Below are 7,100 nucleotides of genomic sequence, written 5' to 3'. Positions count from 1 at the left end.
CTGAGATCATGCCATTGCACTCCAGCCTGGGCAACAAGAGTGAAACTCCATCTCAAAACAAACAAACAAACAAAGTGTATTACAACTATTTAGGCCATGAGCGGTGGCTTATGCCTGTAATCCCAGCACTTTGGGAGGCCAAGATGGGAGGATCACTTGAGCCCAGGAGTTCAAAACCAACCTGGGCAACATCGGGATGCCCTGTTTCTACAAAAAGTAGAAAAATTACCCTGACATGGTGGCTCATGCCTGTAATCTCAGTACTTTGGGAAACTGAGGCAGGAGGCTTACTTGAGGTCAGGAGTTTGAGACCAACCTGGCTAACATGTCGAAACCCCGTCTCTACTAAAAAATACAAAAAAAAAAAAAAATTTAGCCAGGCATGGTGGCATGTGCCTGTAGTCCCAGCTACTTGGGAGGCTGAGGCAGAAATATTGCTTGAACCTGGGAGGCGGAGGTTGCAGTGAGCCAAGATCACGCCACTGTATTCCAGCCTGGGTGGACCATAGCCTGGGTGACAGAGTGAGACTTCATCTTAAAAAAAAAAAAAAGTAGAAACTGTGGTCTGGCACAGTGGTGCACACCTATAGTCTCAGTTACTCAGGAAGATGAGGCAGGAAGACGCATTGAGCCTAGGAGATGGAAGCTGCAGTGAGCTGTGTTGTGCCACTGCACTCTAGCCTGAGTGACAAAAATGATTTACATAGCATTTACATTGCATTGAGTATTATGAGTAATCTAGAGATGATTTAAAGTTTATAGGAGAATGTGCACAGGTCATATGCAAATACTACAACTTTTTTTGAGTGACACCATCATGGCTCACTGCAGCCTTGATCTGCTGGGCTCAAGCGATCCTCACACCTGAGCCTCCCAAGTAGCTGGGACTACAGGTGCATGCTACCAAGCCCAGCTAAAATACTACAACATTTTATATCAGGGACTTGAGCATCTGTGGATTTTGGTATCAATGGGAGGTCCCAGAGCCAATCCCCACTGATACCAAGGGATGACTGTATACCCAGAAGTGAGAATGCTGAATTATATAGTAGTTCTATTTTGTGATACAGACTCCTTGACTGTAACTTACACTGGTGGGCCAGAAATGCCAGAATCACAGGGTAAGCTGAAGCTTAGAAAAATAAAGCACTAATAAGGCACTAATAAATGATAACTAATATTTATTCAGCACTTACTTTGTACCAGGCATTGGGCTAAGTGTTTATGTGAAATATCTCATTCAGTCTTCACAACAATCGTAAAAAGCAGGTACTATTTGTGTCCCCATTCTAGAGACAAGAAAATGGAGGCTCAGAGAAGTTAACCAACTGGCTCAGGTCACAAAACTAGTATGTGATAGAGCTGCGATTTGATTCTGGCTTGCTGGACTCTAGAGTCTGTCCTCTTAAACACTATGCTAGTGAGGAGCAAGGCAAAAAGATTAGAAAAAGAAAGTGCTTCTCAAATGGCTATAATGGCTTTTAGCCATTACTGCTTAATGAGAAGTATAGATAGGTCTATTGATGAAGAAGGAAAAATAACCTAAAATTGGAGGTGTAGTGGTCATCAAAGAACAAAAGGTCAACAAATTACTTTTCAAAAATCTGATTAGCTTTTATTAGCAATTTGTGAACCACGCAGCATCCAGTCTACAAAACAGAAAGGAGCTTCAATGAGCTAGACAGAATGGGTAAGTTTCACAGGCAGAAAGAGACAGAGGAAAGCAGGAACAATGAACAAATGCTGGACTGATCATTTCAAGATTACTTTCTTTGTAAAAATGTAAGTGAAATCTTATTGGCTTAATGGGATTTGGTTATCATCTCTCTCCTGATTTCTTGAAGATCTGATCTTACAAGTAAACAACTTTGGTTTGGTTTGATGACATGGAACTTCAGCCTTGTTTGGGGCCTGCTGTTTTTTGTCTTTTCATACCAGATAGGTAATGTTCGAGACCAGCCTGACCAACATGGAGAAACCCTGTCTCTATTAAAAACACAAAATTGAGTAGCAGCAGCGCCCGGTCCCGTGCGGAGGTACTCCTAGCGGTGTTGTTTCTCCAGCAGCGGCAGCTCTTCACTACAGCGCCAGGACGAGTCCGGTTCGTGTTCGTCCGTGGAGATCTCTCTCATCTCGCTCGGCTGCGGGAAATCGGGCCGAAGCGACTGAGTCCGCGATGGAGAAAACTTTAGAAACTGTTCCTTTGGAGAGGAAAAAGAGAGAAAAGGAACAGTTCCGTAAGCTCTTTATTGGTGGCTTAAGCTTTGAAACCACAGAAGAAAGTTTGAGGAACTATTACGAACAATGGGGAAAGCTTACAGACTGTGTGGTAATGAGGGATCCTGCAAGCAAAAGATCAAGAGGATTTGGTTTTGTAACTTTCTCATTCATGGCTGAGGTTGATGCTGCCATGGCTGCAAGACCTCATTCAATTGATGGGAGAGTAGTTGAGCCAAAACGTGTAGTAGGAAGAGAGGAATCTGGAAAACCAGGGGCTCGTGTAACTGTGAAGAAGCTGTTTGTTGGCGGAATTAAAGAAGATACTGAGGAACATCACCTTAGAGATTACTTTGAGGAATATGGAAAAATTGATACTATTGAGATAATTACTGATAGACAGTCTGGAAAGAAAAGAGGCTTTGGCTTTGTTACTTTTGATGACCACGATCCTGTGGATAAAATCATATTGCAGAAATACCATACCATCAATGGTCATAATGCAGAAGTAAGAAAGGCTTTGTCTAGACAAGAAATGCAGGAAGTTCAGAGTTCTAGGAGTGGAAGAGGAGGCAACTTTGGCTTCGGGGATTCGCGTGGTGGTGGTGGAAATTTCGGACCAGGACCAGGAAGTAACTTTAGAAGAGGATCTGATGGATATGGCAGTGGACGTGGATTTGGGAATGGCTAAAATGGGTATGAAGGAGGACCTGAAGGTGGCAATTTTGGAGGTAGCCCCGGTTATGGAGGAGGAAGAGGAGGATATGGTGGTGGAGGACCTGGATATGGCAACCAGGGTGGGGGCTACGGAGGTGGTTATGACAACTACGGAGGAGGAAATTACGGAAGTGGAAATTACAATGATTTTGGAAATTATAACCAGCAACCTTCACACTACGGTCCAATGAAGAGTGGAAACTTTTGTGGTAGCAGGAACATGGGGAGACCATATGGTGGAGGAAACTATGGTCCAGGAGGCAGTGGAGGAAGTGGGGGTTATGGTGGGAGAAGCCGTTACTGAGCTTCTTCCTATATGCCATGGGCTTCACTGTATAAATAGGAGAGGATGAGAGCCCAGAGGTAACAGAACAGCTTCAGGTTATCGAAATAACAATGTTAAGGAAACTCTTATCTCAGTCATGCATAAATATGCAGTGATATGGCAGAAGACACCAGAGCAGATGCAGAGAGCCATTTTGTGAATGGATTGGATTATTTAATAACATTACCTTACTGTGGAGGAAGGATTGTAAAAAAAAAAAAATGCCTTTGAGACAGTTTCTTAGCTTTTTAATTGTTGTTTCTTTCTTTTTTTTTTTTTTTTTTTTTTTTTTTTTGAGACGGAGTCTCGCTCTGTCGCCCAGGCTGGAGTGCAGTGGCGCGATCTTGGCTCACCGCAAGCTCCACCTCCTGGGTTCACGCCATTTTCCTGCCTCAGCCTCCCTAGTAGCTGGGACTACAGGCGCCCGCCACCTCGCCCAGCTAGTTTTTTGTATTTTTAGTAGAGACGGGGTTTCACCGTGGTCTCGATCTCCTGACCTTGTGATCCGGCCGCCTTGGCCTCCCAAAGTGCTGGGATTACAGGCGTGAGCCACCGCGCCCGGCCTAATTGTTGTTTCTTTCTAGTGGTCTTTGTAAGAGTGTAGAAGCATTCCTTCTTTGATAATGTTAAATTTGTAAGTTTCAGGTGACATGTGAAACCTTTTTTAAGATTTTTCTCAAAGTTTTGAAAAGCTATTAGCCAGGATCATGGTGTAATAAGACATAACGTTTTTCCTTTAAAAAATTTAAGTGCGTGTGTAGAGTTAAGAAGCTGTTGTACATTTATGATTTAATAAAATAATTCTAAAGGAAAAAAATACAAAATTAGCTGGGTGTGGTGACACATGCCTGTAATCCCAGCGACTCGGGAGGCTGAGGCAGGAGAGTCGATTGAACCCAGGAGGCGGAGGTTGCAGTGAGCCAAGATTGCACCACTGCACTTCAGCCTGGGCAACAAGAGCAAAACTCCGTATCAAAAAAAAAAAAAAAAAAAAAAAAAAAAAAGGAAAAAGGGATGAAGAGGGGTAAGTGGCAGGTCATGCATGCACTGACTCCTCACATATCTGCTCTCATGTCCTTGGTCAAAGCAAGTCTCAAGACCATACCTCACTTCAAAGAGAGCTTGGAAGTACATGCCTACCGCATGTTTGAAAAAGGAAAGAGAATATTTGTGATGAAAAAAAAAATCAAGCATAATGATATTTGTGTCAATGACGGCTCAATGTTTATAGAAAACTGGACATTTTCTAGGTTTTATAGAAATTATGTGATGCAAAAATGTTTATCATGTAATGCGGGTTTTAAAAAATGCATTAAATGACCAGGCACAATGACTCATGCCTATAATCTTAGCACTTAGGTAGGCTAAGGTGGGAGGATCATTTGAGCCCAGGAGTTTGAGACTAACCTGGACAATATAGTGAGACTCCATTTCTGTAAAAATAAAAATAAAAATAATTGTATATTTTAAAATACACTAAATGATCGCCATGTAGAATGGAGAACTCAAAATGAGGTTACTAGTTTAATTGGTTTTAAAGTGAGAGAAGAGATCATAGACAACATATTTAGAAGTAACTCTTACTCAGTTTAAATAGATTATATTATGGACAAAAATCATGGAAAACATGTATCATGTAGTATACATACTGATGAACTACCAGAAAGGAGAAAAAACAAAGAAATGGAAATCAATTCATATTTCATTGGTTGTACATCTGCAGTAATCATTACATTCAGCTATCTTTGCTATTTCCCCTACTTTCAGTCATGTAAAAAACACAGTTCTATGAATTTTTAAAATTTCATTGTCATTAAAGTATTTGTTTTGTTGTTATAAAGCTATATTTGTTAAAGTAGGGAGTTAGACCACATTTTATTTATTTAATTTATTTTTAGTTAATTATTATTATTATTATTTTTTGAGATGGAGTCTCACTCTGTCACCCAGGCTGCAGTGCGGTGGTGCAATCTCGGCTCACTGCAACCTCCGCCTCCCGGGTTCAAGTGATTCTCCCACCTCAGCCCCCCGAGTAGCTGGGATTGCAGGCACATGCCACCACGACTGGCTAATTTTTGTATTTTTAGCAGAGACGGCGTTTTACCGTGTTGGCCAGGCTGATCTCAAACTCCTGACCTCAGGTGATCCACCCACCTGGGGCTCCCAAAGTGCTGGGATTATAGGCGCGAGTGACTTCGTCTGGCCCTGACTACATTTTATTTAATAATTTGTTAGTTTGATTTTGAGCTTTTAATTTTTTAGACATTGGTACCCGGGTCTCTATTTGTGTTCTTTCCCCGGGTCTGACAACTGTTAGGAGTTAGGCCCAGCTGCAACCCAGAGCTGACTTTCTTGGCTATCGAGACTCAGTTCAACAGGCCCCTTATATAAGCTTTGTATCCTTTAGGAACCCAACCTGCAGCCACACTTGTTTGCCAAGTCCCAGTCACACCAATTCCCACCTTCTTCCACAACCTACCCAGTCAGCTGTTGAGGCATCCACGGATCTCAGGATCAAGTGCACATGTCTAACTACAATCAAAGTGCCGAGAGTGTAAAACATACAAAACTCAGTACATGTGAGGAGCAGCCTCAAGGACAAACTCAGAATACTAAGAACACTTTGCCGAATTGTGAAATGACCTCTATTTCTTTCTCCCTCCCTCTGGAGTCCCAAATAACCAGTGTTTGAGAATTCTGAATACCAGTCCTGTGGGGAATAAGGAGAGATTTAGGTTTATGCTAATCTTACTCACTCAAAGCCTAATTACCTAAAGCCCATTGATAGATGGCTGTGTAGAGCTGAGGATATCATGTATTAAGTATTCAAATGATTGACGTGATGTATGAATTAGACTCTCATCCCTGCCCAGGTGCTTAAACTCTGAACTGCTTTTCCCTGTTATCAGCCACCCTGTACTGTGGGCTGCAAGTTCATTCCAGTTGTTAGAGATGTACAACTGCTGGTACAAACAATAAAAACTCAGCTGAGGAGAGTGGCTCACACCTGTAATCCCAGCACTTTAGGAGGCTGAGGCGGGAGGATTGCTTGAGCCCAGGAATTTGAGACCAGCCTGGGCAACATAACAAGACTCTGTCTCTACACAAAATTAAAAATTAGCCAGGCATGGTGGTGCATGCCTGTAGTCCCAGCTACTAGGGAGGAGTGAGGCAGGAGGATCATCTGAGCCCAGATGGAGGCTGCAGTGAGTCAGAGTTGCACCACTGCACTCCAGCGTGGGCAACGGAGTGAAACCCTGTCAAGAAAACAAAACAAAACAAAACAAAAACACCAAAAAACAAATTACTGATAGTTTAGATTCCTTCATGTTTTATATCGCTGCTCATTTCATTATTTCAGATTCTTAAAAGAAGCTGTAAGTCAGATGTGGTGGCTCACCCCTGTAATCCTAGCACTTTGGGAGGTGGGAGAATTGCTTGGACCCAGGAGTTTGAGATTAGCCTGGGCAACATAGTGAGACCTCAACTCTACAAAATAAATAAAATAAAATAAAATAAAAATTAGCTGGGCATGGTAGCGTACACCTGTAGTCCCAGCTACTTGGGAGGCTGGGGTAGGAGGATCATTTGAGCCCATAAAGTCGAGGCTGCAGTGTGCCATAATCATGCCACTGACCTCTAGCCTGGGTGACCAAGTGAGACTTGTCAAGAAATAAAAGAAAAAAGCAAAGCAAAGCAAAGCAAAGCAAAGCAAAGAAAAGAAAAGAAAAGAAAAGAGAGGAAAGGAGAGGAAAGGAAGGGAGGAAGGGAGGGAGGTGGCAAGTTGTGCCCACATCTAGGGATAGATCCAAAGAAGCCTAGAGTCTGTGTTGTAGGATTT

General features: G+C 42.5%; 1 pseudogene across 1 annotated transcript; it reads left to right on the top strand.

The window, feature by feature from the left end:
- The first annotated feature begins 2,011 nt into the window (after positions 1-2,011).
- Positions 2,012-3,481, top strand: LOC104675983 (annotated as a pseudogene). Its single transcript, XR_749859.2, has one exon. The product of XR_749859.2 is annotated as a heterogeneous nuclear ribonucleoproteins A2/B1 pseudogene (transcript).
- Positions 3,482-7,100: the final 3,619 nt, after the last annotated feature.

The sequence above is a fragment of the Rhinopithecus roxellana genome, chromosome 19, assembly GCF_007565055.1.
Source record: "Rhinopithecus roxellana isolate Shanxi Qingling chromosome 19, ASM756505v1, whole genome shotgun sequence".
NCBI classification, from domain to species: domain Eukaryota; kingdom Metazoa; phylum Chordata; class Mammalia; order Primates; family Cercopithecidae; genus Rhinopithecus; species Rhinopithecus roxellana.
The sequence above is the reverse complement of the archived record's forward strand: the minus strand, read 5'-3'. Positions and strand labels throughout refer to the sequence as shown.